This window comes from Lactuca saligna, chromosome 7, assembly GCF_052625555.1.
Source record: "Lactuca saligna cultivar CGN05327 chromosome 7, ASM5262555v1, whole genome shotgun sequence".
Taxonomy (NCBI): domain Eukaryota; kingdom Viridiplantae; phylum Streptophyta; class Magnoliopsida; order Asterales; family Asteraceae; genus Lactuca; species Lactuca saligna.
Genome location: NC_136423.1, coordinates 89,102,409 through 89,125,341, shown reverse-complemented (window position 1 = coordinate 89,125,341; position 22,933 = coordinate 89,102,409).

The following is a 22,933-nucleotide window of genomic DNA, read 5'->3' as shown; positions in this document are numbered from 1 at the left end:
CCCTTGGCAGAGTTTTCCTACAACAACAACCATCATTCGAGCATTGGTATGCCACCTTTTGAGTTGTTGTATGGTAGGAGGTGTCGGACCCCCATTTGCTGGGGAGAAGTGGGACAGAGAGTGATGGGCAGTACAGAGATCGTACTTCGGACGACAGAGTAGATTCAGCAGGTTAGACAGAGGTTATTGACCACCCAGAGCCGACAGAAGAGTTATGCGGATAGACGCCGGTCCGAGCTTGAATTTCAGGTTGGCGACTTCGTTCTCTTAAAAGTTTCTCCTTGGAAAGGAGTGATCCGGTTCAGGAAAAGGGGCAAGTTGGGGCCCCGGTTCATAGGTCCATTTTGTGTGATTGCAAGGGTAGCCCGGGTATCTTATCGGTTGGAGTTGCCAGCAGAGTTGGGACAGATTCACAATACCTTTCACGTATCACAGTTGAGGAAGTGTATAGCCGATGAATCGGCAGTGGTTCCGTTAGAGGATATTCAGGTGGATGCGAGCCTGAATTACGCCGAGAGACCAGTAGCTATCAGGGATCGGAAGATCAAGGTTCTGAGGAACAAGGAGGTACCTCTGGTGTTGGTTCAGTGGCAACACCGGAAAGGATCGGAGATGACTTGGGAGCCGGAGCGTGAGATGCGGGAGCAACATCCGGAGTTATTTGCAGAGTGAGACTTCGAGGGCGAAGTCTAGTTCTAGTGGGGGAGAGTTGTAACAGCCCGGAATTTCAGGTATTGTTATAATATTGTTTTGGGGTGTTTTAGGAAGGGACTCGGCGAGTTGGAGCCAGACTCGCCAAGTAGGACCACAGATTTGGTCGCGGGTTCGCGACTGGACTCGACGAGTCCAGATATGGACTCGGCGAGTCTACGTTGTTCAGCGGAAACCCTAGCCGTTTGGTTTTGGAATGTATATAACGCACTATATGCCGTCATTGTCCGTCTTTTAGCCGGCTGAGAAGAACCCTAAGCGGCTGTGGACATCTAGAGCAAGATTGGAGGCTATTGGAACCTTGAAGAAATTGTTGGGCAAGAAGGAGAGGAGTTTTGGCTAAAGGAACAGCAAGGGATTCGAGTTCTGAGGTTTGGGGACACAGAGAGTGCGTTCTTCAGGTAATACTTCGGATCATTTCTGTTATATTGATGTGTGCACGGATTTAGGGTTTATGAAACCCATTTGGTGATTAGATGGATTATTACCTTGTTACCCAAACGATTATAACCATGTATTAGGATGTTTAGAGGTCCAGAAGGTCCCATGCTTGTGTATTTCGGGACCATACGTATTTCAGGAAGCAGTTTGATCGACTGCATGGCATGGACTCGCCGAGTCCAATGAACAGACTCGGCGAGTAGCTTGAAGATTGACTGGGACTCATCGAGCTGTTCTTTAGACTCGGCGAGTGGAGTCGGGGTGGCCCCGCGATTCTTCCACGAGGATCTCGTCGAGCCAAGAGGGATACTCGACGAGTAGAAAGGGAACATCTGGGAAAGTTGGGGAGGACGTCTAGACTCGCCGAGTCGCCTTTGCACTCGCCGAGTTCGGTCAAGTTGACCGTTGACCGTTGACCGTTGACCAGAGTTGACCTACATGTGATTTCTTAGGGTCAGTTGTCTTGAATGATAAGAGTATTAATACGGGATATATGATATTATAGGGGGTCTGCAGCTCGGCGGATCGAGTGCGAGTGATTTCAAGAGTTGATAGTTTTCATTACCCACGAGGTGAGTCTTCTCACTAAACTGTACCCGGAAGGGTTTGACTGTGTGACCGGAAGGTCGAATATGATATGTGATATATATGCTATAAATAGAAAGATAGTTGCTATGCGTGCTATGTATGTTTATATGGGCCGGAAGGTAATATGTTATGTGACAGAAAGGTCAGGTATAATATATGATATATGTGTTATATGTGTTAGAGTAAATGTATTATGTGTTGTATATGTTTATGGACCGGAAGTCAATATGTTATGGGCCGGAAGGCAATATGTTACGGGCCGGAAGGCAATATGTTCTGGGCCGGAAGGCGATTATGTTACGGGCTGGAAGGCGATGTGTTGTGGACCGGAAGGTCAGGGCCTGGAAAGGCGTATATGTGTAAGTCGTATACTGGGGAACTCACTAAGCATTTATGCTTACAAGTTGTTATGTATGTGTTTCAGGTACTAGCGAGGACCGTGGGAAGGCGCCGGCGTGATGCATACACACTGCTGTTATTTGAGATCTTGGGGATTTTATAAATGTATTTTGATATGAAACTTGGAATAAATATAATTAGTTGAATGAAATCACTTTATTTTAAATGAAAATTTTATTTGAAAATTTGCGTTGTTACACCTTAGGGTTTTCAAAACTCTAAATTGACATTTCATATTGTTTTGTATAAATTTTGGGCTTTATGATTTGAGCTTAGTGAAAGTTTGTTGCTGTTAAATAACATAGTGCATTATCAAGTTCAAAGCTTACAACTGATGTCATTGACATTGTTTATAGTATTATAGAATTTCCTAGCAAATTGCTAGTTGTGACATCATCCCCCCATTAGAGGGAATTTCATCCAGAAATTCTTATAAAACTAGGTATGAGAGTGCGAGAATAGGTGAGGGTACTTCAGCTTCATTTGGTCTTCGCGTTCCCATGTGAATTCTGGTCCATTCTTTGTGTTCCATTGAACTTTCACAATCAGGATGCGTCTTTGCTTGGTACGCTTCACTTCCCTGTCCATGATTTCAACTGGTTCCTTGATGAACATGATATTCTCGTTGATTTCAATTTCCTCCAATGGTATAATGAGAGTTTCATCGGATAAGCACTTTTTCAAATTTGAGACATGGAATACGGGGTATACGCTGTTGAGCTCTGTAGGTAGCTACAACCTATAGGCCATTAGATCGATTCGTGAAAGAATCTTGAACGGCGCAATGTATCGTGGACTTAGTTTCCCTCATTTTCTAAAAAAAATCATCCTTTTCCAGGGAGAGACCCTTAACAATACCCGATCCCCAACTTGAAATTCCAAGCGCTTTCATCACTTATCCGCATAGCTCTTTTGTTAGTCTCGTGATGCTTGAAGTCGAGCTCTAATTTGAACTATCTTCTCTTTTGTCTCACGTATGATTTCTGGCCCTGTGAATACATTTTTTGGGGTCTGTCCTCTTACTAGCTGAGTGTCACCTACCTCATCCCAACACAATGGTGATCTACATTTACCCCCATATAATGCTTCAAAAGGAGCAACTTTGATGCTTGTATGATAACCGTTGCTGTATGAAAAGTCAATTAAAGGCAAATGGATATCCCATGCCCTTCCAAAGTCTATCACACATGCTCGAAGCATATCTTCTATTGTTTGTATGATTTGCTCACTTTGACCATCTGTTTGTGGGAGGTAAGCAGTGCTCATGTAGAGTTGTATTCCCATAGCTTTGTGAAGTGATTGCCAAAAACATGAGGTGAATTTACTATCTCGATATGAGATGATAGATATTGGTACTCCATGGAGTCTTACAATCTCCTTGATGTTGATTCTCGTCAATCGCTCCATCTTGTATGTCTCCTTTATTGGTAGGAAATGGGTGGATTTCATCAAACTATCGACTATTACCCGTATGACATCCAACCCATCTCCATGGTAGTCCTTTCCCATTTCCACTCGGGTATTGTCGGCTGCTGTAATAGTCCCGAAGGCTTTTGATATTCTATCTTCACTTTAGTGCAAGTGAGGCACTTGCTAACGTAAGTGGGAATCTCTGACTTCATGTTAGGCCACCAATAATATTGCTTGATATCCAGGTACATTTTATCTGAACCCAGATGGATGGAGTATCGTGTCTTATGGGACTCATTCATGACTACCTCTCTGAATCCACCAAGTTTAGGGACCTAGATTTGGTTCATGAAGTAATATGTTCAATCCTCCTTGACTTCGAAGTTCTTTTCCATTCCCCATAATGCTTCGATTGTTCTGTTTTCTATCTTCATGGTATCCAACCGAGCTTCTTTGATTTGCGAGAACATATGTGATTGAATGGTTATCGAAAGAGTCTTTACACGACGATTTGAGTATTCTTTCTGACTCAAGGCATCAGCTACCACGTTAGCTTTCCCTGGTTGGTACCTAATTTCGCATTCATAATCATTTAACAACTCAACCCATCTTCGCTGCCTCATGTTTAACTCTTTTTGATTCAAAATGTGTTGGAGGCTTTTGTGGTCAGTGACAATGGTGCACTTTGTACCATAAAGATAGTGTCTCCAAATCTTTAAAGCAAAGTCCACCACTCCCAATTCGAGATCATGGGTGGTATAATTTACCTCATGTGTCTTTAGTTATCGGGATGCATACGCTATTACCTTCCCTCGCTGCATAAGCACACAACCTAAACCATGATTTGAAGCATCGCAATATACCGCAAAATATTTTGTTCCCTCTGGTAAGGATAGTACGGGAGCACTACAAAGGGATTTCTTCAGGGTTTGGAAGGTAACCTCTTGTTTCTTCATCCACTTGAATGGTACGCTCTTTTGTGTAAGCGTAGTGATAGGCTTGGCTACCCTAGAGAAGTTCTGGATGAATCTTCTGTAATAGCCTACGAGACCCAAAAATTGATGTTGGGGTTTCCTATTCTTCAATGGCCTTGACGTTGGAAGGATCTATGTGTATCCCTTCCTGGCTGACAATATGACATAAAAAGTTCACGCTACGAAGCCAAAACTCACATTTAGAGAGTTTCATGTATAGTCTTTCAACCCGTAAGGTTTCCAAGATTTGTCGGAGGTGTTGACTATGTTCTTGTTGACTCTAGGAATATATTAAGATATCGTCGATGAAAATGATCATGAAATTGTCGAGAAATGGACGTCAAACTCGATTCATAAAGTCCATAAATACTATAGGAGCATTTGTTAGACCGAAAGGCATCACAACAAACTCGTAATGTCCATAGAGGGTTAGGAAAGCAGTCTTTGGAATGTCCTCCTCTTGATCCATGAGCTGATGATAACCGAATCTCAGATCTATCTTTGAAAAGTAACTAGCTCCTTGAAGCAGGTCAAATAGATCATCGATTCGTGGAAGAAGGTAATAGTTTTTGATATTGAGTTTATTGAGTTCTCGGTTATCGATACACATTCTGAAAGACCCATCTTTCTTTTTGACGAAAAGGATCGGAGCTCCCCAGGGTGAGAAGCTAGGTCTGATAAATCCTTTGTTCAGAAGTTCACTTAATTGGCTTGACAGCTCTTGCATCTCTGAGGGAGCTAATCTATAAGGTGATTTGGTAATTGGAGTGGCTCCAGGCACAAGGTCGATTCGGAACCTGACCTGTCTTTCTAGAGGTATCCCCGGAAGATCTTCAGGAAATATGTCAGGGAAATTGCAATCCACTGGGATGTCTTGAATATCAACCTTCTCCTTGGATTAATCCACAATGTGAGCCAGAAACGCAGAGTCCTTCTTTTGTAGAAACTTTTGTGCCTTAATACATTGGATCAGAAGAAGTTTTGCTCTGGGTTTATCTCTGTATATGATTAGGGTTTCATGGTTACGTAGATGAAGGCGAACGGCCTTCTCGTGACACATAATTTCAACGTGATGGGGGATCAACCAATCCATGCCAACAATCACATCAAAACTCCTAATAGTTACATGCATCAATCTTATTTGGAATGTATGTTGATTTAAGGTTAGGGTACATCCTTCGTAGATTTCCCCAACCGATTCTATTTTCCCATTCGCCATTTCCACCGTAAGGGTTTCATTAAGCTTCTAGGGTTGTTTTTTTAGCAAATGTTTGAATTTGTTACTCCCAAAACTCTGCTCTGCCCTACTATCAAACATAATACATACATATGTGTGTTTAAGAATAAACGTACCAGTGACAACAGCGGGATCTTGAACCGCTTCTCCTTGACCCATGATCAACACTCTCCTTGATCTTCCATTCCCTTGATTGTTGACATTGGGGCAGTTTTGACGGAAATGCCCAGTTCTTCAACACCCATAACAAGTGTGGCTAGCTCCAGCATTGTTGTTTGTGTTACTACTGTTGTTGTTGCGGTTGCTATTGTTGTTTCCCTGTTGTTGGTTCTGGGGAGGATGGGTCCTGTAGTATCTTGCTGTGTGACCTTTTCGGTTGCATTTAGTGCATTGCATCTCCCTGCATTCTCCTGTGTGATGGAAATTGCATTTGTTGCACCAAGGAAGGTTTCCCGAGTATTGTTTTGGAGTGTTCGGTGTTGCTGAGGCTGGAGCATGTGGTGTGGGGGAATCTGGGGGGTTACTGTGTTAAAGGACACAGTTTGTTGTTTCTTAGATTGCTCCGTTCCTTGTCACCCTTTTTACTTTTTTTCCTTTCCCTTTCTTGTCTTTAACTTCTTTCTTGCCTTCACTTTCCTTAGCCTTTGAGCCCTTCTTGTTGTTGTGATCGTATATTTTCTTGGCTAATCTCTTGGCGCTGTCAAAAGTCTCTGGGTTTGATGCAATCACACTCCCCTGAATAGGGGAGGTTAACCCCCAAATGAACCTTTCAATTTTCATTCCTTCTGAGCTGATCATCCTTGGACACATTAGTGACAGTTCATTGAACCTTGTGATGTAAGCATCAATGTCCGAGTTTTGAACTGTAAGATTCCACAGCTCCTACTCCATTTTCTGAATTTCTCCCCTCGGGCAGTATTCTTCCCTTAGCATTTCCTTTAGCTCCTCCCATGGCATAGCGTTTTCTGTTGGGAGTGTCATTGCCTCCACCATGAAAGGGTTTGATCTGCAAAAGTACACGCTGCATACTTCACTTTGTTTTCTTCTGGGCACCCACAAATTTCAAACACGGATTACACCTTTTCAATCCACCGTTTTAGGGTTATCCTGTCTCCCATTCCATTAAAAGTTTGGGTTTTAGCATTGATGAAATCCTTGTAGGTGCAAGCCTTGGTTTGACCCTGATTAATTCCTTGGTTTGAGTTACCAGCTTTGTCTCCATTTCCTCCTCCATTGTTTCCATTATGGATGTGGGACAACGCTGCAGTGACCTCCGTAGAGATAGCTGCTTGAAAGGCAGCTGAGTTCGTCCCTGGTGTCTCTGGGGGTGGTGGTGGTGGTGGATTGTTGTTGACAGTTGGGCGTCCTCGAGGCATCTTTGGCGAAATGTTAGAGCTGGCCCTAGTAGGTGTTGTGGATGTGGACGCTCCCTGTAGTCGGGCCACATGTCGCTCGGTGTCTCAGAGCCGTGCCTCCCACATTTCTTGTCTCCTTTAAAATTCTCTGATGACCTCTTGTGTTTCCTGTTCGGCTCTAGCAACTCTCTCTCTCATCTGGTGTACCTGATCAGCAGTGTTCTGGGCCAAGTTTCTAGTGTCCCTCAATCGTCTTACCATGACAGGGAGTGCCCTATCCACGGGTCCTCCATCCCTCAGGTCGTAGAACTCCCTGGCCACGCCGTACGGGGGCTGCTGACCTTGCTGTCTACTCCATCTCCATATGTCCATACCCCATGGTGGTACAGGGCCACTAGGGCCCATCTGGTAAGCGAGCACCCTAATCGGGTAGGGTGGGTTGATGAACTCAGACTCCGCGTCCGAACCATCATTGATGTCAGCATCGTTTTCCTCTTCTTCGACATCCACCACTGGCTCGTTAGGTGTGTCCTCGATTTCTTCTTTGGGCTCTTCATTAGACTCCTCATTAGATTCCTCATCTGGTTCTTCCTCTTTGGGTTCTTCTTCAGCTTCTCCCTCAGGTTCTTCTTCTATTTCTCCCCAGGTTCTTCCTCAGGTTCCTCCTGCAACCATCCATTATTCCCTTGCTCGGGAAAATAGGGGTCCCCAGGGAGGTGAAATCCGGCCATAGCATCTGCATGAAAGCACATGAGTGTATATATTATTACTATAATGTATTAGTTATTTTAAACTCGATTTTTGTATTCTTTTCCTTTTTTTCGTTAATCTATAAGGGTGAGCTTTTGTTTCATCTATCATTTTGTTCATAACCGAACACATGCTTGTCGTACTTTGGATGAATGTAGTTGATCAGGCTACATCGACCACCAATACAACCACATATTAATTCGAGTATCATCAAAATGTTCAAATCCTTCAAAAGCGGTTATAAGTTATTATATTGTTATTCTAATATTTGCACATAAGGGTGAAAGTTTTTATTTTTGTGTTTAGAGTTTCTTAGTTCCCTTTTTGATGTTTATAGTTGCATATCAATGTATGGTTAGATATGCCAATTCACTATAAACAAAGCTCCGATAGCAACCTGTCACACCCTCGAACCGGACGACGAAAACGTCCGAGGGCTTGCATGACTAACAATTGAATACCATAACAATGAATATACATGAAACAAACACATACATCACCAACATTACATAATACAACTTACATAGTTCACATCAAGTACATTGAACAATAATTACATCATCATAAGTATATGGTTTGAAAGCTACAAACATGAAGTCCTAATCAAGCATGATAATCATCTTCTGCTTATCTGTTACCTAAGAATACAAGTCATTTTAAAAAAATGGTCAACATATGAAATGTTGGTGAGTTCATAAGCATGTTTGATATAAAACGTTTCATGTTGTTGGTAAAACCCAAAAAATCTGATATTTTCTGTAAGTAAAATTTGTTTGCAACATAATGTGATGATCAAATATTGTATAGATATGTGTAATTTCAGAACTAATACATATGTGGTTTATTAACATTAGCAGTTGTCATATAGCAGTTGAAGTATGATATAGAAATGATGTTGACACCCCGAAAATCTGATATTTTCCGATATAAAACAGTGTGATAGTTTTGTGAATTCGTATAAATCTCATAGTATGACCATATATATGGAGTCAATTTCCCAAATAATAGTGAAATGGTAATGGATCTCTATGTGAGACGTTATAACCATTCATGCTAATGACTATTTCGCGTGTCTTGGCATTTTTACAAACGCCGGTTTTGATTAAGATTTTGACACCCTAGACTGGCCGAGTCTAACTCTAGCGAACAACTTAGGTGTGGGGGAGTCACCCCCGTATAGATCTATACACAAACTCTCGCCCTCCCTCCAGGAGACTCTGGTTATAACTATAGGCTACGACCGACGCTTATTGGTGCTAACCACATATTTCTCACTAATCCCAATTATTACCCCGAGAATTTGAATAGTATTGATCAAAAGCCCTTTATTGTTTACATGAGTATGAGTAAAGCCCCAAACAACACGAATAAGGACTACCGTGGTCCACTAATCATGTATGTTAATTTAGGCTATCGAGCACATGAGAAAGTTGGACCTTACCAGCAATGCAGATGGGACACTAAGGCCCAATAGCATTTAAAGCGATTGAGGGTGATTTAAGTATGTAATTGGGTCACCATAAGCCTAATAAACATGTATTATTATTATTATTATTGTTGGGCCCAATAATTATGTTACTGGGTCACAAAGGACCATTAAGCATAATTTACAAATATTAAGCCCAATAAATTTAGTGTTTAACCGTTCTGTATGGTATAAAAATCGGAGGCTTTGTTTAAATGAGTTGTTCAATCATAAAGACCCAAAAAAAATTGTTTGGCCAATTCAGTTCATTTTCTAATAAAAATGACAATTTTAGTCCCTTTTTATGAAAAATGATATTTTACGCCCTTAGATTATTTTTCTTGACATTTTCGGCCCAAACACTTATCCGAATAGTATTTTTAGCCCAAAATATGGTTTTGGATAGTTTCAGCCCCTTTAATTCAAAAGATTTACAATTAGTCCATTTTTTTGAAATTTATATAATTTAAATCCAAGAATCCTAAAACATTACATTTTTAGTCCTTTCTTGTAATAATTACACTTTCAGACCCTAAAACTTGTTATTTATGTTTCTAAAACTCATATATTGATAAATATACAATTTTAGTCCTTAAAATCACATTTTTCGCAATTATGGCCCTAAAAACCAAAAAGCCCAAATTTTATCCCGTTAAGCTAAAATTTACATTTTTAGTCCTTTAAAAGTCATGATCTTTATAAAAACTCATATTTTAACTAATTTGACTTTTTTAACATTCATAAAACCGAAAATGGTATCATTTTACCTAACTTTTGCTTATTTGTCAAAAATGGCCCATAAACAAGATTTGTGTTTTGTTTTGCTCATTTCAAACTTGCATAACACTTTTGTATTGACATTAAGGTGTATAAGATGTCTTAGATCACATATTTTTCCCATTATAGTTATAAATCTCGAATAGATCACATTCTAGCACATAATCATCACATAAGAACACAAAAATCACACATATCATACAAATACACATAGATCTACACATCTCACTTGTATTCTCCCCCATAACACATGTAAAACCAAAAATAGAGGGGTATGAAATCACCTTGATTTGTTCTTCACAGTTTTTGAAGAAGATTTGGAAGTGTTTTGAGATGATTTTCAGCGTTAACAAGCTTCTTGAGAAGTCTTTGGGCTTAGATAGGTTCTATGAAGCAAGATGATGAATTTGAATGGATTAAGAGAAGATTTTTGATAAAGTATAGAAGATAAGCCATGGATTCATGTAAAGACTTACCAAGAATGATGAGATTATTAAAAGACTCTTTGGAGACACACACCAATGCTCGAAAATTTGGAGAAAAGGGAAGAGTTCTTGATAGTTTTCTTGTAAAAGTTTGGTCAAAATGAAAATGGTGGTGGTGTGTGGTGCTCTCGGCCGAGAGTGATAAAGGGGAGAGAAGAGAGAAAATCTTGCATGGAAATATGAGATTTGGTAGTTACATAATGTGTATTAGGCTTAATTTTACGGAGGATATTAATGAGGTGGCAAGGTTAGGCTTTATTATCCATTTCCTTTATATATATATATATATATATATATATATATATATATATATATATATATATTAGGGCCGAGATGGGCTAAAGAAGAAGGATTGAATGGGCCTTTTTTGCTTGGTTCAGATAATAGGAGGCCCATTGGGTTCCTAGGGTGTATATATGGCCCAATTAGCTTAAAAGAATAGGTTTTATCGTCCATTAAAGCTACTTAGATTAGTTATAGTCCAATAAGGCCCATTAGGGTAAACCATTTTATTTTATGCCCATTATGACCTATAATGTTAAATTCCATGATAGTGGATCCATTTAGGGTCCATTTAGAAAACTTTAAGCCCAAAACAATCAAATTATAAGCTTGTTGGATCGTTAGGCCCAATAAGGGTTTCCTAGTCCAAAAATGGACTTAGACTATAGTCCTTAGGGTTTTCAAAACTCTAAATTGACTTTTCATAATGTTTTGTATAAATTTTGGGCTTTATGATTTGATCTTGGTGAAAGTTTGTTGTTGTTAAATAACATAGTGTATTATCAAGTTCAAAGCTTACAACTGATGTCATTGACATTGTTTACAGTATCATAGACTTTCCTAGCAAATTGCTAGTTGACCAAACGAAAGGTATCTGATTACCAAGCAAATCTAATAATCCTCATTGCATTAATGTTGCAGAGCAGCTTGTCCTTCTCGTCTTGAGCAACATCTTTCACATCAATCATTAGCTGATTGTACTCCTTTTGAGTCCTGATGACTCTTTCGGTTCCAGTATGAGAAAAAAGACCCACAGTGATCGCTTCCCAGATTAGATAGCCATTGTCCTCTGAACCAAGAACATAGTCTTTAAAGTGATGCGTCCAGACTTCGTAATCTTGAGTATACAAGATTAGGATTCTTGTAGTAGATCCGATGCTGTTGGATATGTTGATGGGGTTGGTTTGTGAATCATCGAGAGACATGATGACATGTTTAGAATGTTTGTCAAGAATCATACTTGTAAAGATTGAATAGGGTAATATCGAGATCTATGAGCAACGTCAATGAAGGAATGACGGCGTAACATATTCAATAAAAGCGGAAACCCTAAGAAAATTCTTCAAAGAAAAGAGATTTGTATGATTTACACAACCTCCTACTCTGATACCAATTGATGAGTTCAAAAATCTTTTAAGATCGATAAGATTCTTAACAAATAAATCCATAAGTAAACCAAAGTGCAAACACACAACGAATCAAACAGATGTCGAATGATTAAAACAGAAACACCTCAGAAGAGCTCGATTAAGAACTTCTATTGTAGAGGTGTGCTAAGGTTATAGTACAATCAATGAGATAATTATTAAATGCCTTCAAAAAGAAGATGCATGAATGCACCATAAATACTAAACCCTAAAATCATAAACACGGATGGACAGGCCCATACCGTGAAAAAGTTGGACTACCTATCAAAGCCCAATGGGGAAACCCTTAGACTCAACATGCTTCTTCAGTGTACTAGGGTTACGTTCTGGAGATCTTCAGGGCATCCTTTTTGATCGATTTGATCTGTATCCCTATGGGGGATGTCTGCGCAATTGTGGGTATGGATTAGCTAAGCCGTTTTGGTGCTATGATTGATTATGAGGGCTAGCGCGTGGTAGTTCGAACCCCAAGTGGGGGAGAACTGGTTATTCATGGAGAGGGCATTAGGATAGGTTCCGGGTTTTGTTCCGCAGCCAGAGTTCGTCAGTATATTAAACACGGGTGTGCGGGTTCTTCAGCTTATGTAGTGGATACATGTGTTAGGGATCAGTTTTCAGTTTCAGAGTTCCCGGTGGTCAAGGAGTTTGCTGATATATTTCTGGAGGAGTTACTTGGTGTGCCTCCTGAGAGGCAGGTCAAGTTCAGGATTGACCTCATTTCAGGTGCTGCTCGGATTTCCAAGGCATCATTCTGTTTGGCACCACCTGAGATGTAGGAGTTGTCATCTCAGTTGCAGGAGCTGCTAGGCAAGCAGTTCATCAGACCGAGTAGTTCTCCGTGGGGAGCGTTGATTTTATTCATCAAGAAGAAGGATGGTTCACACCGGATGTGTATTGATTACCATGAGTTGAACAAGTTAACGGTGAATAACCATTATCCCCTACCGCATATTGATGATCTCTTTGAGCAGTTGCAGGGTGCATCTTGGTTCTCCAAGACAGACTTGAGGTTTGGGTACCATCAGTTCAGGATGAGAGAGGAGGACGTGGAGAAGACCGCGCTCTGGACTTGTTATGGGCATTACAAGTTCGTGGTGATGCCATTTGGGATCACAAATGCGACTGTAGTATTTATGGATTTTATGAATCGGGTATGCATGCTAATGCTCGATCGTTCAGTTATCTTGTTTATTGATGATATCTTGGTATATTCCAAGACCAGAGTGCAACATGAGGAGCATCATCGCGAGCTTCTGGGGGTTTTGAAGAAAGAATGACGTTATGCCAAGTTCTCGAAGTATGAGTTTTGTTTACGAGAGGTTCAGTTCCTTGGACACCTCATTAACCAGGATGGGATATTGGTCGATCCGACCAAGATCAAGGTGGTAATGTAGTGGGAGGTTCCGAAATATCCATTAGATATAAGGAGTTTCTTGGGATTGGAAGGGTACTACTGGAGATTCATTCAGGATTTATCCAAGATTGCATTACCCCTCACTTGTCTAATGAGAAAGGCCCTAAGCAGAAGTCATCATTTGGGACCCTTCGACAGAGACTATGTGAGACCTCAGTTTTGACTCTCCCGGAGGGAATTGAGGATTTTTCTGGTTTTCTATGATGCGTCCATCACTGGGTTGGGGGAGGTCATCATGAAGAGAGGACGAGTGATAGATTATGCTTTGCGACAGTTGAAGCCGCATGAGACGAGGTACCCCATGCATGATATTGAGTTGGGGGCTATGGTTTTTGCCCTCAAGATTTGGAGGCATTATCGTCATGGGGTCCGCTGTACTATCTACACGGATCACAAGAGCTTGAGACACATTATGGATCAGCCAAACCTGAACATGAGGTAGTGTAGGTGGTTGGACGTAGTCAAGGATTATGACTGAAAGATCCTTTACCATATGGGTAAAGAGAATGTGGTGGTGGATTCCTTGAGCCGCAAGGCGGATGGACCTTCTGATGGGTTCATGTATGAGGATATCAGTGGATTCTCTGTTTGTAGGATTGATTACGGAGGCTCTGGCCGAGGGTGTTCGGGAAGTGAATTGGAAGATTGAGAGGATCAGGGGTGAGATCACCATTTTTCCGAGATAGTCTTGGGCTGTTAACTCGTTGTGGTCAGGTATGGGTTTCTATGTTTGGTGGGGTCAGACATACTATGTTGGAGGAGGCTCATAAGTCTCGTTTTTCTATCCATATGGGGGCCACCAACATGTATCGGGATTTGAGATTGAGATAGAGATATTGGTGGTCGTGTATGAAGAGGGAGATCACTTGGTACGTTGAGAGGTGCTTGACCTGTAGGATGGTCAAGGCCAAGCATCATAACCCGCATGGAAAGCTGCAGCCTCTGGAGGTTCCCATGTAGAAACGGGAGCACATTTCGATGGAATTCATTACCAAGTTGCAGAAGATGACAAAGGGTTTTGATGCTATTTGGGTCATCGTGGATCGATTGATCAAGAGTTCCCATTTCCTGGCGATTTGGGAGAGTTCGTCGGCCGAGAAGTTGGCCAATGTGTATATTCGCGAGATCATTGCTTGCCATGGGGTTCCGATCTCCACTGTTTTAGACCGTGATATACGATTCACCTCCCTTTTTTGGCAGAAGTTCCATGAGGAATTGGGCACTAGGCTACATTCAGCACATCTTATCATTCGCAGAACGACGACCAGAGGGAGCAGACGATACAAACTCTTGAGGATATTTTGCGAGGCTGTGTCATTAATTTTGGTGGCAGCTGGGACTCCTACCTGCCTCTTGTGGAATTGTCCTAAAACAATAGTTTTTACCCCAACATTGGTGTTCAGCCTTTTGAGCTTTTGTATGGACAGAGATGTCGTACCCCAGTTTGTTGGGGGGAGGTTAGTCACAGGGTTATGGGGTAGACCGAGGTGGGTCTTCAGACTAAAGAGATGATTCAGCAGACCAGGCATAGATTGCAGACTGCTAAGACTCGGCAGAAGAGTTATGCCGACCGACGCCGATCCGAGTTGGAGTTTAAGGTCGGCGACATGGTGTTGCTGAAGGTTTCACCTTGGAAATGTGTGATTTTCTTTAGGAAGAGCGGGAAGTTGGGTCTCTGATATATTAGGTCATTCCGGTTTATTTCCAGGGTTGGCAAGGTCTCCTACAGCTTGGATCTTCCTAAGGAGCTCAGTCAGATTCATAGCACATTCCATGTTTCGCAACTGTGAAAGTACATATTGGATGAGGATGCAATTATGTCATTGGACAACATTTAGGTTGATGAGCACCTGAACTATGTTGAGAGACCAGTAGCTATCCTGGAGAGGAAAGTAAAGGTGTTGCGAAGCAACGAAGTACCTTTGGTAAAGGTACAATGGGAGAATATGAGGCGCTCCTGTTGGATTAATGTCTAAGTCCATAACTATAATTGGTAAGACTTGACCCGACCCGGCATGGTCCATTTCGGTTGCATGGCATCATGCACTGGATAGACTATAATGAGAGAAATAAGACACTTACGGTTATTAATATATTATAAGTTCTAGTATATTAATAATAAGAATAATGAGATTATTTAATTAGTATTGATCAAGAATTAATCTAGAATTAATTAAGTGATCAAAAGAAGACTAATTAAATATATGGGTTGATTGTGTAAATCATTCATTCTTATATATGTGGGCTTGTGATCCAAGATTCCTTATGTTGGACTAAGTCCATGGGGTGACCCATGGATACTCCATGGAGGTTAAAATCCATGGAGCATAAGGAATGGGTAAAGTCATGAGTTACATGGTGTAACCCTAATAGCCACCATATAAAAGAAACCCATGGCTCAAGAAATCGTGTCTATAACTAACACTATGTGTATGTATGAGGGCTACACGATTTCTAGAAGTGTTCTAATTTCTCTCTAAGTTATTCCAAGTGCTTATGGTGTTGTGTGAACCATTTGAGGTGTCACACTTGGGGCACTAAGCACTCAAGCTTCATGAAGACAAGCACTATCAAAGAGGTATGTATTCTATCTTGTTATATCCATTATTTTGTATGCTAGATTAGGATAATACCTTGTATGTTTATATTTGCATGTATAATAGAGAAAACATAGATCCAAGGTATTTAGGGTTGCATGTACACTTAGGAGTGTTAGAATGCTCATAACCCAACAGTGGTATCAGAGCCTAGGCTTGTTTTCTTGTTATACCTGCAATAGAAGCTGAAAAATCGAGTTTTGATGCTGTCAGCCCAGCTGACTCGCCGAGTCCATGAAGGGACTCGACGAGTCCAAGGCAAAATGCATCCAACTCGCCGAGTTGTGTTCATCCACTCGACGAGTTGGACCCCAGACAGCATATCTTCGAGGTTTTTGGCTAGAAATGGACTAGGAACATTACCCTAAGTTGTTTTGAACTTATAAGCTTGTTTTTAAATGTGGTAATGTTCATGCTAATCCATTTTCAAGATAATTGTCAATAGATTCATGTTTTGTATTAGTTTAAAGGTTAGACTAATTACATGAAAAAGTTTGATTTGAATTATCTTGTTCTTATGAGTTGCTTAGATTAATAGAAAAGTTGAGTGAAAAAGTTGTTTTCAATCCAAATTAATCTAAGAGTTGAGTATAAAATGTGTTTGTGTAACTTATCCTTAAGTTACATGAAGAGTCACATTAAAGACTCATAAAACTCATAAAGTTGGCAAAGGTTACAAAAAAAGATGAAGAGTCTTGTCCTTAAGTTATGGAGGTTCAAGAGTCACTTCATTAATAAATAAATAAATAAAATATGTAACCTTAATTAATTCCATAAGTTATAAAATAAAGAAAAGATTAATTCTTTATTAGTTTAAAGTCTTCCATAATTTGTCCACAAGTTATGGAACTTGAAGAGTTTTTGGATTAAAACTACTTTAAATACATAAGTTATGGAATTAATTAGTTTTGAATAGTTTCAAAACTTGCCCTCAAGTTTTGGAATTTGTAAAGTTTTCTCTTATGAATACTTTAATTCCAAGTTAGCCCTTAGAATTTTAAAAGTTAAAATTCAATCCTTATACTTTATAATATTATAAGTTAATAATATTTATATGTATAAGAGTAAAGTCGGTCTTACCGCTAGTACGCCTCATTCACGAAGCCGGTCTATAAGGTGGGTATAAGGTTGTTGCCTATAAAATGGCAACTTAATGGGTGTCTACTCTCACCCACCGCTTGCTTGACTGGTGGAGGGTCGTTAGCCGAACGGGTTTGACATGACTATAATTCTCCCTTCATTAAAAGTATTAATGATAAATACTAAGTAACTAAACTCTTAATATTTCCCAATCTTAGTTACTTAGGAAAATGTGAATAAGGTGCTAATCCATGAAATTACACTTTGCACTTTGTTTGAGTCGGTTAGTGGAGCGCGTGTGGTTAACCGGCACACTAACTCGTATTTAACAAGGTAGGCAAAGGGTGACTTAATGTTTATCATAGTATCGGTGGAGCGTGTGTGGTTAACCGGCACATCGATTGAGGGGTAAACACTTAAGGGTACCAAGTAATTTGCATGGTTACTTCACACCTTGTTTTGTGATCCTCGGCATCCCAGTCACAAAACCTGAAGGGCACACTCGAGATTGAAACATGCCATTGAACAGTTCAATGAATCTCAAAAGATCTAGGAGTTTCAAATCCAATTAAAACCTAATAATACATTTCGGTTATCTTGGTGGAAATTGGTGAATCGTCATTCACCTACCATCAAATCGTTTTATAGCTTGGATTACGGCATACCTCTTCTAAGTTATAAAATAGTTTGTTGGGTCCTAGCCTTAATATTTTCATATTGGGTGTCATATTAAGGACTCAAAGATCAACTATCTTGAATATCTCCTAAAACATGTCTGGTTTAGACATTTATGATCTTCCCAAATATCTTGAAACAAGCTTTCCTAATGAAGATGATGTCCCATGGATATCATACTTCTTTCTCCTCCTCCGATTATTCTCCCTAACCCACAAGTTCTTGAAAAGTTTAAGGTCACTCAAGCCCTAATGGCAAGGCAAGGTCTAGGTGTGATCACATCTTGGAGATGTAGTCACATATTGACAAGCCAGGAGAGTTGGGTGTCAAAGTCTTGAGAAAGTTAGTGGCTCAACTACTTTCTAAGTCACATAGTGAGTTCCTTTGGGACATCTATGAAACAGACTATGACAAGACCCTTAATGATCTTATCTATTTGTTAAGATCAACTTCCTTAAAAACTTGATGGACATTGACAATAGTGACATAGGAAATCCAGAAAAGCATTCTCTTCCCAATGGAAAGGGATCGGTCATAGTCAACTCGGTTGAACAAATGGTAAAGAGAAAAGCTAAGTCTGTGATAGTCCCATGTACCATTATCAAAGGGTCCATATGTTTATATTGCCCAAGAAAGGGTCATTAGTTGCGAAGCTGCCTAATTTACCTAAGGATGTTAAAGTCAATAAGATTAACTCTACTTCAGGTAAAAGTCCACTACTCTAACTCTGTTAAGTTTCTATTCTGAGATTCCTTATACATGATGTGACTGGGTCACATAGTGATGTTTTAAGAATCAAAGAAAAGTAAAGGAACTTAAAGAAAGAATATGCTGAATCTGATCGCGTAGATGGATTTCTATCGCGTAGTTTGAAGATCGGATTCTTGAGCTAATTCTTAGGAGTTATAAGATATTGCTAAGGAATAGATAACAACAAGTTTTTCATATGGGTTGTAAGGATAAGTTTTTCCGCATAGTTTTAAAATAAAAGAAAGTTTTTGATTTTATTTATTTTAAAATATCCTTACAATGGCATCTGAGGAAAAATTGTTGCTTATATGATTCCATTAGTAGCAAGAGTGGAAATATGAAATTGATTCTTTCATTTGTGGTAATGTCTAAATTTACCAAATAAGGAAAGATTCTCATCACCCAAGTCTCAATTGGACAGGAACTTGGAATCATGCAAGGTGTATAGCATGATGAATGAGAACTTTTCAAGTATTGGAAAAATTAAGACTAATTACTTATTCACATGGATGTGTGAGTCAAGTAATGGACTAAGGGATCGAGCACATAGTCATGTGCACTGATTAAGTCCACCACAAAAGATGTAAGGCTATTCGTCATAGTTTACTAAAGCTCAGTAAATATGATTATACTTACAAGCTTAAGTGTAACTCTGAGACATTGGAAAAGGTTCCAATGTAAGGCAGAGCGAATAAGGAGAATCAAGTTAGGCAAAAGGATAAAAGTTTCTCAAATCTGAAAAGATGGGAGAGTACTTTAGTATCAGCTTTGTGATCATCTTAATGATTAAGAAACCATATCAAAATTTGTTCTCTAAGGAAGTCTTAGTGCATTCTTATAACTAAGAAGAAGGGATCTTGAAATTGTTGAAATGGTTAAATCAAGAAGATGAGTCATACTTCGTTCCAATACAAGTCTTAGAGTCATACTCCAAGATTGTAATTTGAGTGACATGTCTTAAAGAAGGTTTAAAACACTTGACAAATGTAAGAGTAAAAGTTTTCTACTCTTGTACATTTGAAATTGGTAAGTTGTGATGTTTTGGATAAAACAAAGACCAACTTAGGCCAATTGTGTGAAGTGTTTGTCTTGATTAGAATCCACACTATCTCTTGAATGTTTGACAAGGAAGTCTTATATGTCAAGAGGACAGTGGGAGTCTTAAAGATCTTGAAAGTCTCAAGAACTAATCAAGAATGAAACCTGAAGTTCTTCACTAGCACACGACTTGAGGTTTATAACCTATTGTGTTGACATATTCTGTGCCCATTCTAGTTAAAGTTGGCTTTGCATATGAGTTCTTAGAGTTCTCAATGTGTTGCACAACAACTTGGAAGCAATGGTAGGCCCTTGAGCTGCCAGGTGGCAAGAAATTAAGATTGAGTTCAATCCATATGGTTTTGGATTTGTCATTATCCTTGTCTTGTGATTATGGTTTTGACAAATTCATATGGGTAGGAACTCATACACCATTAAATCTAAGTGTCATAAGGTTTCTCTCCGATTCATGAAAATGATGGTGAGGAAACACTTCCACTAAGTAGATTTTAGCTAGATAGCAATTGTGATCTCAAAGTCGTTAGTGGAGCGTGTGTGGTTTACCGGCACACTAACTTGGACTTGTGAGAAATGGCAAAGGTCAAAACGATCAAGACTATGATTACGGCATCCCTTTTCATAGTTCTTAAAATTGTTTTGACACACCCATGAGCTATCTAAGGGAAGGTGTATGTTTTTGATAAAGTCTTATCAAAACAATCTAGTATCAGAAATCTGAACTTTGGTAAGAAAGTCAATAAAGTATTGATTTCTAGAAGTCGAGCTTTCTGAGTACATGTCAAAGCTAGTGGGAGCATAAGTGTTATGCTAATAATCATCATGTTAGTGGGAGCATGATAATTACGATAAGTATTGCAAGCTAGCAATGTTAATTATAGAAAACAAAATGTTTCAATTGGGAAAAGTTGTTTTGCTATAATTAAGGGAGAGGAAATTATACTTCATCTCAAATCTATAAGCTTAGATCGTGAGGTTTTAATCATTTAGTCAAGGATATATATGAATTTCATGTTGGAATGGCTCAACATAAGGAAATTCTGTATATGGGTCCATTATTTGCGTTCTTAAATTCGATTATGATTACGGCATCCCTTTTCATAATCTGAATTATGAGAACTTGGCAAATTGAAATGGAAATATTATAGCAAAAGACTGGTTTAGTCTTTATGTGAGACATCATGAATCGTGTCCCATATGCTTCGGATATAGGATCGATTACATGTGCTATATTCATCCTTTCTAAAATTTTCCAAATGTCTAGGGCATTAAGAAGGGAAAAGGTTTAGAACTGGATATGACTAAAAGGATTAAACAATTGTCGAGGACAATCTAAGGTTTACCAAAGATTGGTTGCTCAAGGATAGTTGGAAGTGTAGTGATAATTCTGGAAGGACCATATTGACATAATCTGTAAGGAGGCAACTCTTGTTCAGAAGTGATAGTCAAAATGGAATCTGGAAATGTTTCAAAGTTAGAATTTTCAATCTGTGTAAGATTAAGGAAGCTTAATGCAAGAAGGATGGTTCCAAGGACTTGATCTTCTTTGGAATGCTCTGTAATGATTGTTGTTAAGTCTTTCTGACTTTGTGCATAATCATTACAAGAGGATCGATGCATATAAGTTTAGAATCTAACAGATTTCAGTAAATGACATGAATTTGGAATTCTTGCATTTGCAGTAAGGATTTGGGAGTGTGAAAAGAGAATCATTGAAGTTATGCTCAATTGATCTAGTTCACAAAGTAAAGATCATAGACAAACATATTATGCATACTTGGTGTATGGCATGACTAGTGTTTAGAAAACATAGTGTGCATGCTTGGAGCATGGGACAACTATTGTTTTAAATTCAAGAATAATGTTGATAGCTGAAACAATATACAATAAATAATGTGTAATCATATGGTGATAAATAAAAAGTGTTTTATTTATATTCATAAGTTCTGAGACCATATTGGATTCAATTATTATTGTGTTTCACTTTGCATGTTTTGACTTCCCGAATAAACTAGGTTATTCTTCCGGAATGACTAAGTTATTCAAACCATCCACAGTCGGTCATATGTTGGAAGTAGATATGAATTAAGACTGTCATGGGTTGGCTTGTAGAGGTCTAAGCTGTTGGACATATGGCTACAACACTCATGAGTGCTCATAAGTTCTGAGTATTGGATTCAACCCGCGCTCATTGGAATTACTTCATGGATTTTATCACGAGTGATCATGAGACGATAATATCTTATATTCTTCAAACCTAGAGATATGAGTTGTTACTATGAGTTGGTTGTACATTGATTGCACGAAACTGCATTTGGTAACTCGGTGCTATAAAACGTGTCTTTGTGTATGATTCAACAAGTAGTAGAACAAGCCATATGAGTCGAAGTTTATCCATTCCTTTTACCTTCGGGATAAAAGCGATATCTGTGGGCCCCTCGATGATTTGATGATGACAAATGGAAGTGCTCGGCCGGGCCAGGACTGATTTGATTTGTTCAATTAGTCAGTCGTCATAAATCGGAAATCGGGAAACAACTAATGGACAGAGAGAATGATTATAATCCATGTCTCAGTCCATATGATATCTAGAATGGAGGAATATATGATCCCTTATCTAATGGACAAGTCATTGACAAGATCAGAGTTCATCTACAAGGTCAGAGTTCGACAAAAGCTTTTGAGAGCTACGATTGCCAGTTGGTTCCTGAAGTCATACGCAATAATAGTTTTAGACTTATCCAAGTGGGAGACTGTTGGATTAATGTCTAAGTCCATAACTATAATTGGTAAGACTTGACCCGACCCGGCATGGTCCATTTGGGTTGCATGGCATCATGCACTGGATAGACTATAATGAGAGAAATAAGACACTTACGGTTATTAATATATTATAAGTTCTAGTATATTAATAATAAGAATAATGAGATTATTTAATTAGTATTGATCAAGAATTAATCTAGAATTAATTAAGTGATCAAAAGAAGACTAATTAAATATATGGGTTGATTGTGTAAATCATTCATTCTTATATATGTGGGCTTGTGATCCAAGATTCCTTATGTTGGACTAAGTCCATGGGGTGACCCATGGATACTCCATGGAGGTTAAAATCCATGGAGCATAAGGAATGGGTAAAGTCATGAGTTACATGGTGTAACCCTAATAGCCACCATATAAAAGAAACCCATGGCTCAAGAAATCGTGTCTATGACTAACACTATGTGTATGTATGAGGGCTACACGATTTCTAGAAGTGTTCTAATTTCTCTCTAAGTTATTCCAAGTGCTTATGGTGTTGTGTGAACCATTTGAGGTGTCACACTTGGGGCACTAAGC